Here is a 24,562-nt window from a genome sequence, read left to right as displayed (position 1 = left end):
AGCGCGCCCGGCGTCTAGCGTTGCTAGGGAGCCGGCGGCTGTACGTGCACGGCATCTCTAGTTGCTAGGCGCCGGGCCGCGCAGACCATCAAGCGGACCCCGGCGCCTAACAGTACCCCCCCCTTGAGGAGGGGTCAAGGAACCCCTAAAGCCAGGTTTCTGAGGAAATTCCCGAAAAAATGCCCTCTTGAGCCTCGGGGCATGAAGATCCTTATCCAGGACCCAAGACCTTTCCTCCGGACCATAGCCTTTCCAGTGAACCAGAAAATACAGCCGATCCCGGGACAATTTGGAATCGAGAACCTTCTCTACCAAGAACTCCTGTTGTCCCTGTACATCCACTGGAGATCTACCCTGAGAGATCTTCCGAGGAAATCTACTGGAAGAAACATATTGTTTCAACAGGGAACAATGAAACGTATTTCCAATCCTGAGAGATCTTGGTAAACGTAACCGAAAGGCAACTGGGTTGACTCTTTTAATAATAAGAAATGGCCCAATAAATTTGGGTCCCAGTCTAGCTGAGGATTGTCGAAGCCTGATGTTGCGAGTCGACAACCACACCCTATCTCCCACCTTAAAAGTGCAAGGACGTCGGAGCCTGTCAGAAAATTTCTTCTCTCGAAAGGCCGCTTTTCTGAGAGCAAGGTGCACCTTTTTCCAAATGGCTCTGAGATGGGAGGTTAAGGTAAGCGAGGAGACTGAGGAATGATGAAAAAAAGAATTAGCTCTGGGGTGAAAACCAAAAACTGAAAAGAATGGAGACTCTTTAGTGGAGGAATGACAAGAATTATTGTAAGCAAATTCAGCCAACGGAAGAAACTCGGACCAATCATTCTGGAGTTTGGCTGAATACAAGCGCAAATATTGTTTCAATGATTGGTTAACTCGTTCGGTTTGCCCGTTGGATTGTGGGTGGTAACCGGATGTTAACGACAATTTCATCTTCAATGAGGCACAAAAACATTTCCAGAATTGTGCGATGAATTGTGGACCCCGATCAGAAACAATATCAGTAGGCAACCCATGAAGCCTGAATACATGGCGGAGAAACAAAACTGCCAACCCTTGGGCAGAAGGCAATCGGGGAAGAGCAATACAATGAGCCATTTTACTAAAACGGTCCACTACCACCCATATGACTCGGAATCCGGCTGAAAGGGGAAGGTCAACCACAAAATCCATGGAAATATGAGACCACGGCCTGAGAGGAACATTTAAGGGCATAAGTTGCCCGATGGGCAAGGAACGGGGAACCTTATGCTGTGCACAAACCTGACATGAATAAACAAATTCCTTGACGTCTTTAGAAAGACCAGGCCACCATACTGAGCGAGAGACTAACTCCAATGTCTTAGAGACTCCTGGATGCCCTGAAACTTTGTTATCATGGAATTCCGTTAAAACAGTAACTCTCAAAAACTCAGGGACGTAAAGACGACCAGCAGGAGTAATTCTAGGAGCTTGGTGTTGAAGCTGTTTTAACTGGGTAAATAAATCTTGTGTGAGGCCCGCCCAGATGACCGAAGATGGAAGTATGGGGGTAACAGGATTGTTATTGTGAACCGGAAGAAAGCTATGTGACAGGGCATCAGCCTTAGTATTCTTGGAACCAGGCCTGAAAGTGATTATAAATTTGAAACGCGTAAAAAATAATGCCCAACGTGCCTGCCGGGCATTAAGCCGCTTAGCCGATTCAATGTATTGCAGGTTCTTATGGTCAGTCAATACCGAAATAGTATGTTTTGCTCCCTCCTGCCAATGCCTCCACTCCTCGAAAGCCCATTTTACCGCCAGTAACTCCCGATTACCAACGTCATAGTTGGATTCAGCGGAGGAGAATTTCCTGGACATAAAGGCACAAGGATGTAACTCCAGAGACTCCGGATCCTTTTGAGAAAGGATAGCCCCCACTCCAACCTCCGAGGCATCAACCTCCACCACAAAGGGCAATTCCGGATTAGGATGTCTGAGGACTGGAGCCGAGACAAAGGCTTGTTTCAAGGCCCGGAAGGACAACTCAGCTTCACGCGACCAGTTGGTGGGATCCGCTCCTTTCTTTGTCAGAGCTACAATGGGAGCAACCAGGTCAGAAAAAGAATGAATGAACCTCCTATAATAATTCGCAAACCCTAAAAAACGCTTAATTGCTTTTAAATTGGTGGGTTGCGCCCAACTAAGGATGGCCTGGAGTTTCTTTGGTTCCATGGAAAATCCCTGAGGGGAAATTATGTACCCTAAATAAGATACTTCCGTGACATGAAACTCACACTTCTCCAGCTTGGCATATAAATTATTCTCACATAACTTTTGAAGAACCAGACGCACCTGGGTAACATGTTGTTCCATTGATTTAGAAAAAATCAGGATGTCGTCTAAGTAAACGGCCACGAATTTCCCTAGGAAGTCACGGAGCACATCGTTAATGAGGTCTTGAAAAACTGCCGGAGCATTGGACAGGCCGAACGGCATCACCAGGTATTCGTAGTAACCCGACTGAGTACTGAAGGCCGTTTTCCATGGATTTTTGAAAGAAAACAATACTGTCAATATACTATTAAAACAAATTAAAATGGTAAAAGTTATTGTACTTTAAGTAAAAATAAAAGAGCCAAAATATCAATCCCAGTTTTGGATTACTTTAATTAACAAACAAAAAAATGCATATAGCAGAGGATAGTTTCAATCTGCCTACCTCTGGGTTATGGGCCCAGCATGCTTCCATTGCTGTACTCTGCTGCACATGTAAGTGCAAGAGATCCTGAAGCACTCACTCATCATGGGAAAGTACCAATGTGTTTCTTCGTTGGTTGATAGAAGAAACATCTTACAAAAACTCTCCAGATTATTGATTTTTTTAAGTTTTTCTAGGAAACGTTTTAGATGAATGCTTATTAGCATTTGTCAGTATGTACTTTTGCAAAGTGTCTCTGTGGCGCAATCAGTTAGTGTGTACGGCTATTAACCAAAAGGTTGGTGGTTCAATCCCACCCAGGGACGTAATTGACCTTGTTATCAGATTTTGGTGATCTTTAAGTAGACAAGTCAAATTGCATACCCCCTGTTATGGTGTAGGGTACCTGGCCTTCTCTGATGTAATCAGAGTTAGATTTGATTCAGTGATTTTATAAAAACATCTAGGAAGCACAATTTAGCAGTGGGTTGCAGAGAAAAAGAAATATGCTGGCAAAAAAATCAAATTGCGTGATTAAACAGCTCTTCATTTTCTGGCTTTATTTTTATGCTAACAAATTTGTTCTCTGAAAAGTGTCCACAAAGCCAAGTCTCTGATTAACACCTTTGTAGGGATGGTTTTTCACCTATTACTAAATTAAACTTGCTTCATTGGAAAGGCAGCAAGATGTATCCTCATTTCAATGTCTACTGAAATAATACAGGTTGACACCAGGAAACATTAACGCCACTGCATCCTTGCTGCTTTCTCATGTGGAAGTCTGTTTAATGTGAAAACAAGGTGATATCTAATTAGCACACAGGTAAGGAATTAAGAAAATCTTTATTTAAGGGTGAAGATGTTTCTCACAAAATTGTTGACCCAATGCATCATTGAAATTCAAGCTGGAAAGATGATTTTAATATATCACTTGTACATTTTGTATTGCTCTTCTGGTGACAATGTAGTTTGTTTTTGTCAATTACCATTTTAATAATAGGGTAAAGAAAATGAAGTGGATTTTTGAAAGAAAACAATACTGTCAATATACTATTAAAACAAATTAAAATGGTAAAAGTTATTGTACTTTAAGTAAAAATAAAAGAGACAAAATATCAATCCCAGTTTTGGATTACTTTAATTAACAAAAAAAATGCATATAGCAGAGGATAGTTTCAATCTGCCTACCTCTGGGTTATGGGCCCAGCATGCTTCCATTGCAGTACTCTGCTGCACATGTAAGTGCAAGAGATCCTGAAGCACTCACTCATCATGGGAAAGTACCAATGTGTTTCTTCGTTGGTTGATGGAAGAAACATCTTACAAAAACTCTCCAGATTATTGACTTTTTAAAGTTTTTCTAGGAAACGTTTTAGATGAATGCTTATTAGCCTTTGTCAGTATGGACTTTTGCAAAGTGTCTCTGTGGCGCAATCGGTTAGTGTGTTTGGCTATTAACCAAAAGGTTGGTGGTTCAATCCCACCCAGGGACGTAATTAACCTTGTGATCAGATTTTGGTGATATTTAAGTAGACAAGTCAAAATTTCAAACCTCCTCTTATGGTGTAGGGTACATGGCCTTCTCTGATGTAATCAGAGTTAGATTTGATTCAGTGATTTTATAAAAAACAGCTAGGAAGCACAATTTAGCAGTGGGTTGCAGAGAAAAAAAATATGCTGGCAGAAAAATCCAATCGAGTGATTAAACAGCTCTTCATTTTCTGGCTTTATTTTTATGCTAACAAATTTGTTCTCTGAAAAGTGTCCACAAAGCCAAGTCTCTGATTAACACCTTTGTAAGGATGGTTTTTCACCTATTACTAAATTAAACTTGCTTCATTGGAAAGGCAGCAAGATGCATCCTCATTTCAATGTCTACTGAAATAATACAGGTTGACACCAGGAAACATTAACGCCACTGCATCCTTGCTGCTTTCTCATGTGGAAGTCTGTTTAATGTGAAAACAAGGTGATATCTAATTAGCACACAGGTAAGGAATTAAGAAAATCTTTATTTAAGGGTGAAGATGTTTCTCACAAAATCGTTGCCCCAATGCATCATTGAAATTCAAGCTGGAAAGATGATTTTAATATATCACTTGTACATTTTGTATTGCTCTTCTGGTGACAATGTAGTTTGTTTTTGTCAATTACCATTTTAATAATAGGGTAAAGAAAATTAAGTGGATTTTTGAAAGAAAACAATACTGTCAATATACTATTAAAACAAATTAAAATGGTAAAAGTTATTGTACTTTAAGTAAAAATAAAAGAGCCAAAATATCAATCCCAGTTTTGGATTACTTTAATTAACAAACAAAAAAATGCATATAGCAGAGGATAGTTTTAATCTGCCTACCTCTGGGTTATGGGCCCAGCATGCTTCCATTGCTGTACTCTGCTGCACATGTAAGTGCAAGAGATCCTGAAGCACTCACTCATCATGGGAAAGTACCAATGTGTTTCTTCGTTGGTTGATAGAAGAAACATCTTACAAAAACTCTCCAGATTATTGATTTTTTTAAGTTTTTCTAGGAAACGTTTTAGATGAATGCTTATTAGCATTTGTCAGTATGTTCTTTTGCAAAGTGTCTCTGTGGCGCAATCAGTTAGTGTGTACGGCTATTAACCAAAAGGTTGGTGGTTCAATCCCACCCAGGGACGTAATTGACCTTGTTATCAGATTTTGGTGATCTTTAAGTAGACAAGTCAAATTTCATACCCCCTGTTATGGTGTAGGGTACCTGGCCTTCTCTGATGTAATCAGAGTTAGATTTGATTCAGTGATTTTATAAAAACATCTAGGAAGCACAATTTAGCAGTGGGTTGCAGAGAAAAAGAAATATGCTGGCAAAAAAATCAAATTGCGTGATTAAACAGCTCTTCATTTTCTGGCTTTATTTTTATGCTAACAAATTTGTTCTCTGAAAAGTGTCCACAAAGCCAAGTCTCTGATTAACACCTTTGTAGGGATGGTTTTTCACCTATTACTAAATTAAACTTGCTTCATTGGAAAGGCAGCAAGATGTATCCTCATTTCAATGTCTACTGAAATAATACAGGTTGACACCAGGAAACATTAACGCCACTGCATCCTTGCTGCTTTCTCATGTGGAAGTCTGTTTAATGTGAAAACAAGGTGATATCTAATTAGCACACAGGTAAGGAATTAAGAAAATCTTTATTTAAGGGTGAAGATGTTTCTCACAAAATTGTTGACCCAATGCATCATTGAAATTCAAGCTGGAAAGATGATTTTAATATATCACTTGTACATTTTGTATTGCTCTTCTGGTGACAATGTAGTTTGTTTTTGTCAATTACCATTTTAATAATAGGGTAAAGAAATGAAGTGGATTTTTGAAAGAAAACAATACTGTCAATATACTATTAAAACAAATTAAAATGGTAAAAGTTATTGTACTTTAAGTAAAAATAAAAGAGACAAAATATCAATCCCAGTTTTGGATTACTTTAATTAACAAAAAAAATGCATATAGCAGAGGATAGTTTCAATCTGCCTACCTCTGGGTTATGGGCCCAGCATGCTTCCATTGCAGTACTCTGCTGCACATGTAAATGCAAGAGATCCTGAAGCACTCACTCATCATGGGAAAGTACCAATGTGTTTCTTCGTTGGTTGATGGAAGAAACATCTTACAAAAACTCTCCAGATTATTGACTTTTTAAAGTTTTTCTAGGAAACGTTTTAGATGAATGCTTATTAGCCTTTGTCAGTATGGACTTTTGCAAAGTGTCTCTGTGGCGCAATCGGTTAGTGTGTTTGGCTATTAACCAAAAGGTTGGTGGTTCAATCCCACCCAGGGACGTAATTAACCTTGTGATCAGATTTTGGTGATATTTAAGTAGACAAGTCAAAATTTCAAACCTCCTCTTATGGTGTAGGGTACATGGCCTTCTCTGATGTAATCAGAGTTAGATTTGATTCAGTGATTTTATAAAAAACAGCTAGGAAGCACAATTTAGCAGTGGGTTGCAGAGAAAAAAAATATGCTGGCAGAAAAATCCAATCGAGTGATTAAACAGCTCTTCATTTTCTGGCTTTATTTTTATGCTAACAAATGTGTTCTCTGAAAAGTGTCCACAAAGCCAAGTCTCTGATTAACACCTTTGTAAGGATGGTTTTTCACCTATTACTAAATTAAACTTGCTTCATTGGAAAGGCAGCAAGATGCATCCTCATTTCAATGTCTACTGAAATAATACAGGTTGACACCAGGAAACATTAACGCCACTGCATCCTTGCTGCTTTCTCATGTGGAAGTCTGTTTAATGTGAAAACAAGGTGATATCTAATTAGCACACAGGTAAGGAATTAAGAAAATCTTTATTTAAGGGTGAAGATGTTTCTCACAAAATCGTTGCCCCAATGCATCATTGAAATTCAAGCTGGAAAGATGATTTTAATATATCACTTGTACATTTTGTATTGCTCTTCTGGTGACAATGTAGTTTGTTTTTGTCAATTACCATTTTAATAATAGGGTAAAGAAAATTAAGTGGATTTTTGAAAGAAAACAATACTGTCAATATACTATTAAAACAAATTAAAATGGTAAAAGTTATTGTACTTTAAGTAAAAATAAAAGAGCCAAAATATCAATCCCAGTTTTGGATTACTTTAATTAACAAACAAAAAAATGCATATAGCAGAGGATAGTTTTAATCTGCCTACCTCTGGGTTATGGGCCCAGCATGCTTCCATTGCTGTACTCTGCTGCACATGTAAGTGCAAGAGATCCTGAAGCACTCACTCATCATGGGAAAGTACCAATGTGTTTCTTCGTTGGTTGATAGAAGAAACATCTTACAAAAACTCTCCAGATTATTGATTTTTTTAAGTTTTTCTAGGAAACGTTTTAGATGAATGCTTATTAGCATTTGTCAGTATGTTCTTTTGCAAAGTGTCTCTGTGGCGCAATCAGTTAGTGTGTACGGCTATTAACCAAAAGGTTGGTGGTTCAATCCCACCCAGGGACGTAATTGACCTTGTTATCAGATTTTGGTGATCTTTAAGTAGACAAGTCAAATTTCATACCCCCTGTTATGGTGTAGGGTACCTGGCCTTCTCTGATGTAATCAGAGTTAGATTTGATTCAGTGATTTTATAAAAACATCTAGGAAGCACAATTTAGCAGTGGGTTGCAGAGAAAAAGAAATATGCTGGCAAAAAAATCAAATTGCGTGATTAAACAGCTCTTCATTTTCTGGCTTTATTTTTATGCTAACAAATTTGTTCTCTGAAAAGTGTCCACAAAGCCAAGTCTCTGATTAACACCTTTGTAGGGATGGTTTTTCACCTATTACTAAATTAAACTTGCTTCATTGGAAAGGCAGCAAGATGTATCCTCATTTCAATGTCTACTGAAATAATACAGGTTGACACCAGGAAACATTAACGCCACTGCATCCTTGCTGCTTTCTCATGTGGAAGTCTGTTTAATGTGAAAACAAGGTGATATCTAATTAGCACACAGGTAAGGAATTAAGAAAATCTTTATTTAAGGGTGAAGATGTTTCTCACAAAATTGTTGACCCAATGCATCATTGAAATTCAAGCTGGAAAGATGATTTTAATATATCACTTGTACATTTTGTATTGCTCTTCTGGTGACAATGTAGTTTGTTTTTGTCAATTACCATTTTAATAATAGGGTAAAGAAATGAAGTGGATTTTTGAAAGAAAACAATACTGTCAATATACTATTAAAACAAATTAAAATGGTAAAAGTTATTGTACTTTAAGTAAAAATAAAAGAGACAAAATATCAATCCCAGTTTTGGATTACTTTAATTAACAAAAAAAATGCATATAGCAGAGGATAGTTTCAATCTGCCTACCTCTGGGTTATGGGCCCAGCATGCTTCCATTGCAGTACTCTGCTGCACATGTAAATGCAAGAGATCCTGAAGCACTCACTCATCATGGGAAAGTACCAATGTGTTTCTTCGTTGGTTGATGGAAGAAACATCTTACAAAAACTCTCCAGATTATTGACTTTTTAAAGTTTTTCTAGGAAACGTTTTAGATGAATGCTTATTAGCCTTTGTCAGTATGGACTTTTGCAAAGTGTCTCTGTGGCGCAATCGGTTAGTGTGTTTGGCTATTAACCAAAAGGTTGGTGGTTCAATCCCACCCAGGGACGTAATTAACCTTGTGATCAGATTTTGGTGATATTTAAGTAGACAAGTCAAAATTTCAAACCTCCTCTTATGGTGTAGGGTACATGGCCTTCTCTGATGTAATCAGAGTTAGATTTGATTCAGTGATTTTATAAAAAACAGCTAGGAAGCACAATTTAGCAGTGGGTTGCAGAGAAAAAAAATATGCTGGCAGAAAAATCCAATCGAGTGATTAAACAGCTCTTCATTTTCTGGCTTTATTTTTATGCTAACAAATGTGTTCTCTGAAAAGTGTCCACAAAGCCAAGTCTCTGATTAACACCTTTGTAAGGATGGTTTTTCACCTATTACTAAATTAAACTTGCTTCATTGGAAAGGCAGCAAGATGCATCCTCATTTCAATGTCTACTGAAATAATACAGGTTGACACCAGGAAACATTAACGCCACTGCATCCTTGCTGCTTTCTCATGTGGAAGTCTGTTTAATGTGAAAACAAGGTGATATCTAATTAGCACACAGGTAAGGAATTAAGAAAATCTTTATTTAAGGGTGAAGATGTTTCTCACAAAATCGTTGCCCCAATGCATCATTGAAATTCAAGCTGGAAAGATGATTTTAATATATCACTTGTACATTTTGTATTGCTCTTCTGGTGACAATGTAGTTTGTTTTTGTCAATTACCATTTTAATAATAGGGTAAAGAAAATTAAGTGGATTTTTGAAAGAAAACAATACTGTCAATATACTATTAAAACAAATTAAAATGGTAAAAGTTATTGTACTTTAAGTAAAAATAAAAGAGCCAAAATATCAATCCCAGTTTTGGATTACTTTAATTAACAAACAAAAAAATGCATATAGCAGAGAATAGTTTTAATCTGCCTACCTCTGGGTTATGGGCCCAGCATGCTTCCATTGCAGTACTCTGCTGCACATGTAAGTGCAAGAGATCCTGAAGCACTCACTCATCATGGGAAAGTACCAATGTGTTCCTTCGTTGGTTGATAGAAGAAACATCTTACAAAAACTCTCCAGATTATTGACTTTTTTAAGTTTTTCTAGGAAACGTTTTAGATGAATGCTTATTAGCATTTGTCAGTATGTACTTTTTGCAAAGTGTCTCTGTGGCGCAATCAGTTAGTATGTACAGCTATTAACCAAAAGGTTGGTGGTTCAATCCCACCCAGGGACCTAATTGACCTTGTTATCAGATTTTGGTGATCTTTAAGTAGACAAGTCAAAATTTCAAACCCCCTGTTATGGTGTAGGGTACCTGGCCTTCTCTGATGTAATCAGAGTTAGATTTGATTCAGTGATTTTATAAAAACAGCTAGGAAGCACAATTTAGCAGTGGGTTGCAGAGAAAAAAAATATGCTGGCAGAAAAATCCAATTGAGTGATTAAACAGCTCTTTATTTTCTGGCTTTATTTTTATGCTAACAAATTTGTTCTCTGAAAAGTGTCCACAAAGCCAAGTCTCTGATTAACACCTTTGTAAGGATGGTTTTTCACCTATTACTAAATTAAACTTGCTTCATTGGAAAGGCAGCAAGATGCATCCTCATTTCAATGTCTACTGAAATAATACAAGTTGACACCAGGAAACATTAACGCCACTGCATCCTTGCTGCTTTCTCATGTGGAAGTCTGTTTAATGTGAAAACAAGGTGATATATAATTAGCACACAGGTAAGGAATTAAGAAAATCTTTATTTAAGGGTGAAGATGTTTCTCACAAAATTGTTGACCCAATGCATCATTGAAATTCAAGCTGGAAAGATGATTTTAATATATCACTTGTACATTTTGTATTGCTCTTCTGGTGACAATGTAGTTTGTTTTTGTCAATTACCATTTTAATAATAGGGTAAAGAAAATGAAGTGGATTTTTGAAAGAAAACAATACTGTCAATATACTATTAAAACAAATTAAAATGGTAAAAGTTATTGTACTTTAAGTAAAAATAAAAGAGCCAAAATATCAATCCCAGTTTTGGATTACTTTAATTAACAAACAAAAAAATGCATATAGCAGAGGATAGTTTTAATCTGCCTACCTCTGGGTTATGGGCCCAGCATGCTTCCATTGCTGTACTCTGCTGCACATGTAAGTGCAAGAGATCCTGAAGCACTCACTCATCATGGGAAAGTACCAATGTGTTTCTTCGTTGGTTGATAGAAGAAACATCTTACAAAAACTCTCCAGATTATTGATTTTTTTAAGTTTTTCTAGGAAACGTTTTAGATGAATGCTTATTAGCATTTGTCAGTATGTTCTTTTGCAAAGTGTCTCTGTGGCGCAATCAGTTAGTGTGTACGGCTATTAACCAAAAGGTTGGTGGTTCAATCCCACCCAGGGACGTAATTGACCTTGTTATCAGATTTTGGTGATCTTTAAGTAGACAAGTCAAATTTCATACCCCCTGTTATGGTGTAGGGTACCTGGCCTTCTCTGATGTAATCAGAGTTAGATTTGATTCAGTGATTTTATAAAAACATCTAGGAAGCACAATTTAGCAGTGGGTTGCAGAGAAAAAGAAATATGCTGGCAAAAAAATCAAATTGCGTGATTAAACAGCTCTTCATTTTCTGGCTTTATTTTTATGCTAACAAATTTGTTCTCTGAAAAGTGTCCACAAAGCCAAGTCTCTGATTAACACCTTTGTAGGGATGGTTTTTCACCTATTACTAAATTAAACTTGCTTCATTGGAAAGGCAGCAAGATGTATCCTCATTTCAATGTCTACTGAAATAATACAGGTTGACACCAGGAAACATTAACGCCACTGCATCCTTGCTGCTTTCTCATGTGGAAGTCTGTTTAATGTGAAAACAAGGTGATATCTAATTAGCACACAGGTAAGGAATTAAGAAAATCTTTATTTAAGGGTGAAGATGTTTCTCACAAAATTGTTGACCCAATGCATCATTGAAATTCAAGCTGGAAAGATGATTTTAATATATCACTTGTACATTTTGTATTGCTCTTCTGGTGACAATGTAGTTTGTTTTTGTCAATTACCATTTTAATAATAGGGTAAAGAAATGAAGTGGATTTTTGAAAGAAAACAATACTGTCAATATACTATTAAAACAAATTAAAATGGTAAAAGTTATTGTACTTTAAGTAAAAATAAAAGAGACAAAATATCAATCCCAGTTTTGGATTACTTTAATTAACAAAAAAAATGCATATAGCAGAGGATAGTTTCAATCTGCCTACCTCTGGGTTATGGGCCCAGCATGCTTCCATTGCAGTACTCTGCTGCACATGTAAATGCAAGAGATCCTGAAGCACTCACTCATCATGGGAAAGTACCAATGTGTTTCTTCGTTGGTTGATGGAAGAAACATCTTACAAAAACTCTCCAGATTATTGACTTTTTAAAGTTTTTCTAGGAAACGTTTTAGATGAATGCTTATTAGCCTTTGTCAGTATGGACTTTTGCAAAGTGTCTCTGTGGCGCAATCGGTTAGTGTGTTTGGCTATTAACCAAAAGGTTGGTGGTTCAATCCCACCCAGGGACGTAATTAACCTTGTGATCAGATTTTGGTGATATTTAAGTAGACAAGTCAAAATTTCAAACCTCCTCTTATGGTGTAGGGTACATGGCCTTCTCTGATGTAATCAGAGTTAGATTTGATTCAGTGATTTTATAAAAAACAGCTAGGAAGCACAATTTAGCAGTGGGTTGCAGAGAAAAAAAATATGCTGGCAGAAAAATCCAATCGAGTGATTAAACAGCTCTTCATTTTCTGGCTTTATTTTTATGCTAACAAATGTGTTCTCTGAAAAGTGTCCACAAAGCCAAGTCTCTGATTAACACCTTTGTAAGGATGGTTTTTCACCTATTACTAAATTAAACTTGCTTCATTGGAAAGGCAGCAAGATGCATCCTCATTTCAATGTCTACTGAAATAATACAGGTTGACACCAGGAAACATTAACGCCACTGCATCCTTGCTGCTTTCTCATGTGGAAGTCTGTTTAATGTGAAAACAAGGTGATATCTAATTAGCACACAGGTAAGGAATTAAGAAAATCTTTATTTAAGGGTGAAGATGTTTCTCACAAAATCGTTGCCCCAATGCATCATTGAAATTCAAGCTGGAAAGATGATTTTAATATATCACTTGTACATTTTGTATTGCTCTTCTGGTGACAATGTAGTTTGTTTTTGTCAATTACCATTTTAATAATAGGGTAAAGAAAATTAAGTGGATTTTTGAAAGAAAACAATACTGTCAATATACTATTAAAACAAATTAAAATGGTAAAAGTTATTGTACTTTAAGTAAAAATAAAAGAGCCAAAATATCAATCCCAGTTTTGGATTACTTTAATTAACAAACAAAAAAATGCATATAGCAGAGAATAGTTTTAATCTGCCTACCTCTGGGTTATGGGCCCAGCATGCTTCCATTGCAGTACTCTGCTGCACATGTAAGTGCAAGAGATCCTGAAGCACTCACTCATCATGGGAAAGTACCAATGTGTTCCTTCGTTGGTTGATAGAAGAAACATCTTACAAAAACTCTCCAGATTATTGACTTTTTTAAGTTTTTCTAGGAAACGTTTTAGATGAATGCTTATTAGCATTTGTCAGTATGTACTTTTTGCAAAGTGTCTCTGTGGCGCAATCAGTTAGTATGTACAGCTATTAACCAAAAGGTTGGTGGTTCAATCCCACCCAGGGACCTAATTGACCTTGTTATCAGATTTTGGTGATCTTTAAGTAGACAAGTCAAAATTTCAAACCCCCTGTTATGGTGTAGGGTACCTGGCCTTCTCTGATGTAATCAGAGTTAGATTTGATTCAGTGATTTTATAAAAACAGCTAGGAAGCACAATTTAGCAGTGGGTTGCAGAGAAAAAAAATATGCTGGCAGAAAAATCCAATTGAGTGATTAAACAGCTCTTCATTTTCTGGCTTTATTTTTATGCTAACAAATTTGTTCTCTGAAAAGTGTCCACAAAGCCAAGTCTCTGATTAACACCTTTGTAAGGATGGTTTTTCACCTATTACTAAATTAAACTTGCTTCATTGGAAAGGCAGCAAGATGCATCCTCATTTCAATGTCTACTGAAATAATACAAGTTGACACCAGGAAACATTAACGCCACTGCATCCTTGCTGCTTTCTCATGTGGAAGTCTGTTTAATGTGAAAACAAGGTGATATCTAATTAGCACACAGGTAAGGAATTAAGAAAATCTTTATTTAAGGGTGAAGATGTTTCTCACAAAATTGTTGACCCAATGCAACATTGAAATTCAAGCTGGAAAGATGATTTTAATATATCACTTGTACATTTTGTATTGCTCTTCTGGTGACAATGTAGTTTGTTTTTGTCAATTACCATTTTAATAATAGGGTAAAGAAAATGAAGTGGATTTTTGAAAGAAAACAATACTGTCAATATACTATTAAAACAAATTAAAATGGTAAAAGTTATTGTACTTTAAGTAAAAATAAAAGAGCCAAAATATCAATCCCAGTTTTGGATTACTTTAATTAACAAAAAAAAAAAAATGCATATAGCAGAGGATAGTTTCAATCTGCCTACCTCTCGGTTATGAGCCCAGCATGCTTCCATTGCAGTACTCTGCTGCACATGTAAGTTCAAGAGATCCTGAAGCACTCACTCATCATGGGAAAGTACCAATGTGTTTCTTCGTTGGTTGATGGAAGAAACATCTTACAAAAACTCTCCAGATTATTGACTTTTTAAAGTTTTTCTAGGAAACGTTTTAGATGAATGCTTATTAGCCTTTGTCAGTATGTACTTTTGCAAAGTGTCTCTGTGGCGCAATCAGTTAGTATGTACGGCTATTAACCAAAAGGTTGGTGGTTCAATCCCACCCAGGGACCTAATTGACCTTGTTATCAGATTTTGGTGATCTTTAAGTAGACAAGTCAAAATTTCAAACCCCCTGTTATGGTGTAGGGTACCTGGCCTTCTCTGATGTAATCAGAGTTAGATTTGATTCAGTGATTTTATAAAAACAGCTAGGAAGCACAATTTAGCAGTGGGTTGCAGAAAAAAAAAATATGCTGCCAGAAAAATCCAATAGAGTGATTAAACAGCTCTTTATTTTCTGGCTTTATTTTTATGCTAACAAATTTGTTCTCTGAAAAGTGTCCACAAAGCCAAGTCTCTGATTAACACCTTTGTAAGGATGGTTTTTCACCTATTACTAAATTAAACTTGCTTCATTGGAAAGGCAGCAAGATGCATCCTCATTTCAATGTCTACTGAAATAATACAGGTTGACACCAGGAAACATTAACGCCACTGCATCCTTGCTGCTTTCTCATGTGGAAGTCTGTTTAATGTGAAAACAAGGTGATATCTAATTAGCACACAGGTAAGGAATTAAGAAAATCTTTATTTAAGGGTGAAGATGTTTCTCACAAAATCGTTGCCCCAATGCATCATTGAAATTCAAGCTGGAAAGATGATTTTAATATATCACTTGTACATTTTGTATTGCTCTTCTGGTGACAATGTAGTTTGTTTTTGTCAATTACCATTTTAATAATAGGGTAAAGAAAATTAAGTGGATTTTTGAAAGAAAACAATACTGTCAATATACTATTAAAACAAATTAAAATGGTAAAAGTTATTGTACTTTAAGTAAAAATAAAAGAGCCAAAATATCAATCCCAGTTTTGGATTACTTTAATTAACAAACAAAAAAATGCATATAGCAGAGAATAGTTTTAATCTGCCTACCTCTGGGTTATGGGCCCAGCATGCTTCCATTGCAGTACTCTGCTGCACATGTAAGTTCAAGAGATCCTGAAGCACTCACTCATCATGGGAAAGTACCAATGTGTTTCTTCGTTGGTTGATGGAAGAAACATCTTACAAAAACTCTCCAGATTATTGACTTTTTAAAGTTTTTCTAGGAAACGTTTTAGATGAATGCTTATTAGCCTTTGTCAGTATGGACTTTTGCAAAGTGTCTCTGTGGCGCAATCAGTTAGTATGTACGGCTATTAACCAAAAGGTTGGTGGTTCAATCCCACCCAGGGACCTAATTGACCTTGTTATCAGATTTTGGTGATCTTTAAGTAGACAAGTCAAAATTTCAAACCCCCTGTTATGGTGTAGGGTACCTGGCCTTCTCTGATGTAATCAGAGTTAGATTTGATTCAGTGATTTTATAAAAACAGCTAGGAAGCACAATTTAGCAGTGGGTTGCAGAAAAAAAAAATATGCTGCCAGAAAAATCCAATAGAGTGATTAAACAGCTCTTTATTTTCTGGCTTTATTTTTATGCTAACAAATTTGTTCTCTGAAAAGTGTCCACAAAGCCAAGTCTCTGATTAACACCTTTGTAAGGATGGTTTTTCACCTATTACTAAATTAAACTTGCTTCATTGGAAAGGCAGCAAGATGCATCCTCATTTCAATGTCTACTGAAATAATACAGGTTGACACCAGGAAACATTAACGCCACTGCATCCTTGCTGCTTTCTCATGTGGAAGTCTGTTTAATGTGAAAACAAGGTGATATCTAATTAGCACACAGGTAAGGAATTAAGAAAATCTTTATTTAAGGGTGAAGATGTTTCTCACAAAATCGTTGCCCCAATGCATCATTGAAATTCAAGCTGGAAAGATGATTTTAATATATCACTTGTACATTTTGTATTGCTCTTCTGGTGACAATGTAGTTTGTTTTTGTCAATTACCATTTTAATAATAGGGTAAAGAAAATTAAGTGGATTTTTGAAAGAAAACAATACTGTCAATATACTATTAAAACAAATTAAAATGGTAAAAGTTATTGTACTTTAAGTAAAAATAAAAGAGCCAAAATATCAATCCCAGTTTTGGATTACTTTAATTAACAAACAAAAAAATGCATATAGCAGAGGATAGTTTCAATCTGCCTACCTCTGGGTTATGGGCCCAGCATGCTTCCATTGCTGTACTCTGCTGCACATGTAAGTGCAAGAGATCCTGAAGCACTCACTCATCATGGGAAAGTACCAATGTGTTTCTTCGTTGGTTGATAGAAGAAACATCTTACAAAAACTCTCCAGATTATTGATTTTTTTAAGTTTTTCTAGGAAACGTTTTAGATGAATGCTTATTAGCATTTGTCAGTATGTACTTTTGCAAAGTGTCTCTGTGGCGCAATCAGTTAGTGTGTACGGCTATTAACCAAAAGGTTGGTGGTTCAATCCCACCCAGGGACGTAATTGACCTTGTTATCAGATTTTGGTGATCTTTAAGTAGACAAGTCAAATTTCATACCCCCTGTTATGGTGTAGGGTACCTGGCCTTCTCTGATGTAATCAGAGTTAGATTTGATTCAGTGATTTTATAAAAACATCTAGGAAGCACAATTTAGCAGTGGGTTGCAGAGAAAAAGAAATATGCTGGCAAAAAAATCAAATTGCGTGATTAAACAGCTCTTCATTTTCTGGCTTTATTTTTATGCTAACAAATTTGTTCTCTGAAAAGTGTCCACAAAGCCAAGTCTCTGATTAACACCTTTGTAGGGATGGTTTTTCACCTATTACTAAATTAAACTTGCTTCATTGGAAAGGCAGCAAGATGTATCCTCATTTCAATGTCTACTGAAATAATACAGGTTGACACCAGGAAACATTAACGCCACTGCATCCTTGCTGCTTTCTCATATGGAAGTCTGTTTAATGTGAAAACAAGGTGATATCTAATTAGCACACAGGTAAGGAATTAAGAAAATCTTTATTTAAGGGTGAAGATGTTTCTCACAAAATTGTTGACCCAATGCATCATTGAAATTCAAGCTGGAAAGATGATTTTAATATATCACTTGTACATTTTGTATTGCTCTTCTGGTGACAATGTAGTTTGTTTTTGTCAATTACCATTTTAATAATAGGGTAAAGAAAATGAAGTGGATTTTTGAAAGAAAACAATACTGTCAATATACTATTAAAACAAATTAAAATGGTAAAAGTTATTGTACTTTAAGTAAAAATAAAAGAGACAAAATATCAATCCCAGTTTTGGATTACTTTAATTAACAAAAAAAATGCATATAGCAGAGGATAGTTTCAATCTGCCTACCTCTGGGTTATGGGCCCAGCATGCTTCCATTGCAGTATTCTGCTGCACATGTAAGTGCAAGAGATCCTGAAGCACTCACTCATCATGGGAAAGTACCAATGTGTTTCTTCGTTGGTTGATGGAAGAAACATCTTACAAAAACTCTCCAGATTATTGACTTTTTAAAGTTTTTCTAGGAAACGTTTTAGATGAATGCTTATTAGCCTTTGTCAGTATGGACTTTTGCAAAGTGTCTCTGTGGCGCAATCGGTTAGTGTGTTTGGCTATTAACCAAAAGTTTGGTGGTTCAATCCCACCAAGGGACGTAATTAACCTTGTGATCAGATTTTGGTGATATTTAAGTAGACAAGTCAAAATTTCAAACCTCCTCTTATGGTGTAGGGTACCTGGCCTTCTCTGATGTAATCAGAGTTAGATTTGATTCAGTGATATTATAAAAAACAGCTAGGAAGCACAATTTAGCAGTGGGTTGCAGAGAAAAAAAATATGCTGGCAAAAAAATCCAATCGAGTGATTAAACAGCTCTTCATTTTCTGGCTTTATTTTTATGCTAACAAATTTGTTCTCTGAAAAGTGTCCACAAAGCCAAGTCTCTGATTAACACCTTTGTAAGGATGGTTTTTCACCTATTACTAAATTAAACTTGCTTCATTGGAAAGGCAGCAAGATGCGTCCTCATTTCAATGTCTACTGAAATAATACAAGTTGACACCAGGAAACATTAACGCCACTGCATCCTTGCTGCTTTCTCATGTGGAAGTCTGTTTAATGTGAAAACAAGGTGATATCTAATTAGCACACAGGTAAGGAATTAAGAAAATCTTTATTTAAGGGTGAAGATGTTTCTCACAAAATTGTTGACCCAATGCAACATTGAAATTCAAGCTGGAAAGATGATTTTAATATATCACTTGTACATTTTGTATTGCTCTTCTGGTGACAATGTAGTTTGTTTTTGTCAATTACCATTTTAATAATAGGGTAAAGAAAACGAAGTGGATTTTTGAAAGAAAACAATACTGTCAATATACTATTAAAACAAATTAAAATGGTAAAAGTTATTGTACTTTAAGTAAAAATAAAAGAGACAAAATATCAATCCCAGTTTTGGATTACTTTAATTAACAAAAAAAATGCATATAGCAGAGGATAGTTTCAATCTGCCTACCTCTGGGTTATGGGCCCAGCATGCTTCCATTGCAGTATTCTGCTGCACATGTAAGTGCAAGAGATCCTGAAGCACTCACTCATCATGGGAAAGTACCAATGTGTTTCTTCGTTGGTTGATGGAAGAAACATCTTACAAAAACTCTCCAGATTATTGACTTTTTAAAGTTTTTCTAGGAAACGTTTTAGATGAATGCTTATTAGCCTTTGTCAGTATGGACTTTTGCAAAGTGTCTCTGTGGCGCAATCGGTTAGTGTGTTTGGCTATTAACCAAAAGGTTGGTGGTTCAATCCCACCAAGGGACGTAATTAACCTTGTGATCAGATTTTGGTGATATTTAAGTAGACAAGTCAAAATTTCAAACCTCCTCTTATGGTGTAGGGTACCTGGCCTTCTCTGATGTAATCAGAGTTAGATTTGATTCAGTGATTTTATAAAAAACAGCTAGGAAGCACAATTTAGCAGTGGGTTGCAGAGAAAAAAAATATGCTGGCAGAAAAATCCAATCGAGTGATTAAACAGCTCTTCATTTTCTGGCTTTATTTTTATGCTAACAAATTTGTTCTCTGAAAAGTGTCCACAAAGCCAAGTCTCTGATTAACACCTTTGTAAGGATGGTTTTTCACCTATTACTAAATTAAACTTGCTTCATTGGAAAGGCAGCAAGATGCATCCTCATTTCAATGTCTACTGAAATAATACAAGTTGACACCAGGAAACATTAACGCCACTGCATCCTTGCTGCTTTCTCATGTGGAAGTCTGTTTAATGTGAAAACAAGGTGATATCTAATTAGCACACAGGTAAGGAATTAAGAAAATCTTTATTTAAGGGTGAAGATGTTTCTCACAAAATTGTTGACCCAATGCAACATTGAAATTCAAGCTGGAAAGATGATTTTAATATATCACTTGTACATTTTGTATTGCTCTTCTGGTGACAATGTAGTTTGTTTTTGTCAATTACCATTTTAATAATAGGGTAAAGAAAATGAAGTGGATTTTTGAAAGAAAACAATACTGTCAATATACTATTAAAACAAATTAAAATGGTAAAAGTTATTGTACTTTAAGTAAAAATAAAAGAGCCAAAATATCAATCCCAGTTTTGGATTACTTTAATTAACAAAAAAAAAAAATGCATATAGCAGAGGATAGTTTCAATCTGCCTACCTCTCGGTTATGAGCCCAGCATGCTTCCATTGCAGTACTCTGCTGCACATGTAAGTTCAAGAGATCCTGAAGCACTCACTCATCATGGGAAAGTACCAATGTGTTTCTTCGTTGGTTGATGGAAGAAACATCTTACAAAAACTCTCCAGATTATTGACTTTTTAAAGTTTTTCTAGGAAACGTTTTAGATGAATGCTTATTAGCCTTTGTCAGTATGGACTTTTGCAAAGTGTCTCTGTGGTGCAATCAGTTAGTATGTACGGCTATTAACCAAAAGGTTGGTGGTTCAATCCCACCCAGGGACCTAATTGACCTTGTTATCAGATTTTGGTGATCTTTAAGTAGACAAGTCAAAATTTCAAACCCCCTGTTATGGTGTAGGGTACCTGGCCTTCTCTGATGTAATCAGAGTTAGATTTGATTCAGTGATTTTATAAAAACATCTAGGAAGCACAATTTAGCAGTGGGTTGCAGAGAAAAAGAAATATGCTGGCAAAAAAATCAAATTGCGTGATTAAACAGCTCTTCATTTTCTGGCTTTATTTTTATGCTAACAAATTTGTTCTCTGAAAAGTGTCCACAAAGCCAAGTCTCTGATTAACACCTTTGTAGGGATGGTTTTTCACCTATTACTAAATTAAACTTGCTTCATTGGAAAGGCAGCAAGATGCATCCTCATTTCAATGTCTACTGAAATAATACAGGTTGACACCAGGAAACATTAACGCCACTGCATCCTTGCTGCTTTCTCATGTGGAAGTCTGTTTAATGTGAAAACAAGGTGATATCTAATTAGCACACAGGTAAGAAATTACGAAAATCTTTATTTAAGGGTGAAGATGTTTCTCACAAAATTGTTGCCCCAATGCATCATTGAAATTCAAGCTGGAAAGATGATTTTAATATATCACTTGTACATTTTGTATTGGACTTCTGGTGACAATGTAGTTTTTTTTGTCAATTACCATTTTAATAATAGGGTAAAGAAAATTAAGTGGATTTTTGAAAGAAAACTATACTGTCAATATACTATTAAAACAAATTAAAATGGTAAAAGTTATTGTACTTTAAGTAAAAATAAAAGAGCAAAAATATCAATCCCAGTTTTGATTACTTAAATTAACAAAAAAAAATGCATATAGCAAAGGATAGTTTCAATCTGCCTACCTCTGGGTTATGGGTCCAGCATGCTTCCATTGCAGTACTCTGCTGCACATGTAAGTGCAAGAGATCCTGAAGCACTCACTCATCATGGGAAAGTACCAATGTGTTTATTCATTGGTTGATGGAAGAAACATCTTACAAAAACTCTCCAGATTATTGATTTTTTAATGTTTTTCTAGGAAACGTTCTAGATGTATGCTTATTAGCCTTTGTCAGTATGTACTTTTTGCAAAGTGTCTCTGTGGCGCAATCGGTTAGTGTGTTTGGCTATTAACCAAAAGGTTGGTGGTTCAATCCCACCCAGGGACGTAATTGACCTTGTGATCAGATTTTGGTGATATTTAAGTAGACAAGTCAAAATTTCAAACCCCCTCTTATTGTGTAGGGTACCTGGCCTTCTCTGATGTAATCAGAGTTAGATTTGATTCAGTGATTTTATAAAAAACAGCTAGGAAGCACAATTTAGCAGTGGGTTGCAGAGAAAAAAAATATGCTGGCAGAAAAAACCAATCGAGTGATTAAACAGCTCTTCATTTTCTGGCTTTTTTTTTATGCTAACAAATTTGTTCTCTGAAAAGTGTCCACAAAGCCAAGTCTCTGATTAACACCTTTGTAAGGATGGTTTTTCACCTATTACTAAATTAAACTTGCTTCATTGGAAAGGCAGCAAGATGCATCCTCATTTCAATGTCTACTGAAATAATACAAGTTGACACCAGGAAACATTAACGCCACTGCATCCTTGCTGCTTTCTCATGTGGAAGTCTGTTTAATGTGAAAACAAGGTGATATCTAATTAGCACACAGGTAAGGAATTAAGAAAATCTTTATTTAAGGGTGAAGATGTTTCTCACAAAATTGTTGACCCAATGCATCATTGAAATTCAAGCTGGAAAGATGATTTTAATATATCACTTGTACATTTTGTATTGCTCTTCTGGTGACAATGTAGTTTGTTTTTGTCAATTACCATTTTAATAATAGGGTAAAGAAAATGAAGTGGATTTTTGAAAGAAAACAATACTGTCAATATACTATTAAAACAAATTAAAATGGTAAAAGTTATTGTACTTTAAGTAAAAATAAAAGAGACAAAATATCAATCCCAGTTTTGGATTACTTTAATTTAACAAAAAAAAAATGCATATAGCAGAGGATAGTTTCAATCTGCCTACCTCTGGGTTATGGGCCCTGCATGCTTCCATTGCTGTACTCTGCTGCACATGTAAGTGCAAGAGATCCTGAAGCACTCACTCATCATGGGAAAGTACCAATGTGTTTCTTCGTTGGTTGATGGAAGAAACATCTTACAAAAACTCTCCAGATTATTGACTTTTTAAAGTTTTTCTAGGAAACGTTTTAGATGAATGCTTATTAGCCTTTGTCAGTATGAACTTTTGCAAAGTGTCTCTGTGGCGCAATCAGTTAGTATGTATGGCTATTAACCAAAAGGTTGGTGGTTCAATCCCACCCAGGGACCTAATTGACCTTGTTATCAGATTTTGGTGATCTTTAAGTAGACAAGTCAAATTTCATACCCCCTGTTATGGTGTAGGGTACCTGGCCTTCTCTGATGTAATCAGAGTTAGATTTGATTCAGTGATTTTATAAAAACATCTAGGAAGCACAATTTAGCAGTGGGTTGCAGAGAAAAAGAAATATGCTGGCAAAAAAATCAAATTGCGTGATTAAACAGCTCTTCATTTTCTGGCTTTATTTTTATGCTAACAAATTTGTTCTCTGAAAAGTGTCCACAAAGCCAAGTCTCTGATTAACACCTTTGTAGGGATGGTTTTTCACCTATTACTAAATTAAACTTGCTTCATTGGAAAGGCAGCAAGATGCATCCTCATTTCAATGTCTACTGAAATAATACAGGTTGACACCAGGAAACATTAACGCCACTGCATCCTTGCTGCTTTCTCATGTGGAAGTCTGTTTAATGTGAAAACAAGGTGATATCTAATTAGCACACAGGTAAGAAATTACGAAAATCTTTATTTAAGGGTGAAGATGTTTCTCACAAAATTGTTGCCCCAATGCATCATTGAAATTCAAGCTGGAAAGATGATTTTAATATATCACTTGTACATTTTGTATTGCACTTCTGGTGACAATGTAGTTTTTTTTGTCAATTACCATTTTAATAATAGGGTAAAGAAAATTAAGTGGATTTTTGAAAGAAAACTATACTGTCAATATACTATTAAAACAAATTAAAATGGTAAAAGTTATTGTACTTTAAGTAAAAATAAAAGAGCAAAATTATCAATCCCAGTTTTGATTACTTAAATTAACAAAAAAAAATGCATATAGCAAAGGATAGTTTCAATCTGCCTACCTCTGGGTTATGGGTCCAGCATGCTTCCATTGCAGTACTCTGCTGCACATGTAAGTGCAAGAGATCCTGAAGCACTCACTCATCATGGGAAAGTACCAATGTGTTTATTCATTGGTTGATGGAAGAAACATCTTACAAAAACTCTCCAGATTATTGATTTTTTAATGTTTTTCTAGGAAACGTTCTAGATGTATGCTTATTAGCCTTTGTCAGTATGTACTTTTTGCAAAGTGTCTCTGTGGCGCAATCGGTTAGTGTGTTTGGCTATTAACCAAAAGGTTGGTGGTTCAATCCCACCCAGGGACGTAATTGACCTTGTGATCAGATTTTGGTGATATTTAAGTAGACAAGTAAAAATTTCAAACCCCCTCTTATTGTGTAGGGTACCTGGCCTTCTCTGATGTAATCAGAGTTAGATTTGATTCAGTGATTTTATAAAAAACAGCTAGGAAGCACAATTTAGCAGTGGGTTGCAGAGAAAAAAAATATGCTGGCAGAAAAAACCAATCGAGTGATTAAACAGCTCTTCATTTTCTGGCTTTTTTTTTATGCTAACAAATTTGTTCTCTGAAAAGTGTCCACAAAGCCAAGTCTCTGATTAACACCTTTGTAAGGATGGTTTTTCACCTATTACTAAATTAAACTTGCTTCATTGGAAAGGCAGCAAGATGCATCCTCATTTCAATGTCTACTGAAATAATACAAGTTGACACCAGGAAACATTAACGCCACTGCATCCTTGCTGCTTTCTCATGTGGAAGTCTGTTTAATGTGAAAACAAGGTGATATCTAATTAGCACACAGGTAAGGAATTAAGAAAAT

General features: G+C 35.9%; 6 non-coding genes across 6 annotated transcripts; all 6 read left to right on the top strand.

Annotated features, from left to right (window-relative positions):
* The first annotated feature begins 4,093 nt into the window (after window positions 1-4,093).
* Window positions 4,094-4,167, top strand: TRNAN-AUU (transfer RNA asparagine (anticodon AUU)). Its single transcript has one exon. It is a non-coding gene; the product is annotated as a tRNA-Asn (tRNA).
* A 2,263-nt stretch (window positions 4,168-6,430) lies between these two features.
* Window positions 6,431-6,504, top strand: TRNAN-AUU (transfer RNA asparagine (anticodon AUU)). Its single transcript has one exon. It is a non-coding gene; the product is annotated as a tRNA-Asn (tRNA).
* A 2,263-nt stretch (window positions 6,505-8,767) lies between these two features.
* On the top strand, window positions 8,768-8,841 carry TRNAN-AUU (transfer RNA asparagine (anticodon AUU)). Its single transcript has one exon. It is a non-coding gene; the product is annotated as a tRNA-Asn (tRNA).
* A 3,434-nt stretch (window positions 8,842-12,275) lies between these two features.
* On the top strand, window positions 12,276-12,349 carry TRNAN-AUU (transfer RNA asparagine (anticodon AUU)). Its single transcript has one exon. It is a non-coding gene; the product is annotated as a tRNA-Asn (tRNA).
* A 9,285-nt stretch (window positions 12,350-21,634) lies between these two features.
* Window positions 21,635-21,708, top strand: TRNAN-AUU (transfer RNA asparagine (anticodon AUU)). Its single transcript has one exon. It is a non-coding gene; the product is annotated as a tRNA-Asn (tRNA).
* A 2,264-nt stretch (window positions 21,709-23,972) lies between these two features.
* Window positions 23,973-24,046, top strand: TRNAN-AUU (transfer RNA asparagine (anticodon AUU)). Its single transcript has one exon. It is a non-coding gene; the product is annotated as a tRNA-Asn (tRNA).
* The last annotated feature ends 516 nt before the right edge of the window (window positions 24,047-24,562 follow it).

This window comes from Pseudophryne corroboree (genome assembly GCF_028390025.1).
Source record: "Pseudophryne corroboree isolate aPseCor3 chromosome 11 unlocalized genomic scaffold, aPseCor3.hap2 SUPER_11_unloc_2, whole genome shotgun sequence".
NCBI classification, from domain to species: Eukaryota; Metazoa; Chordata; class Amphibia; order Anura; family Myobatrachidae; genus Pseudophryne; species Pseudophryne corroboree.
The sequence above is the reverse complement of the archived record's forward strand: the minus strand, read 5'-3'. Positions and strand labels throughout refer to the sequence as shown.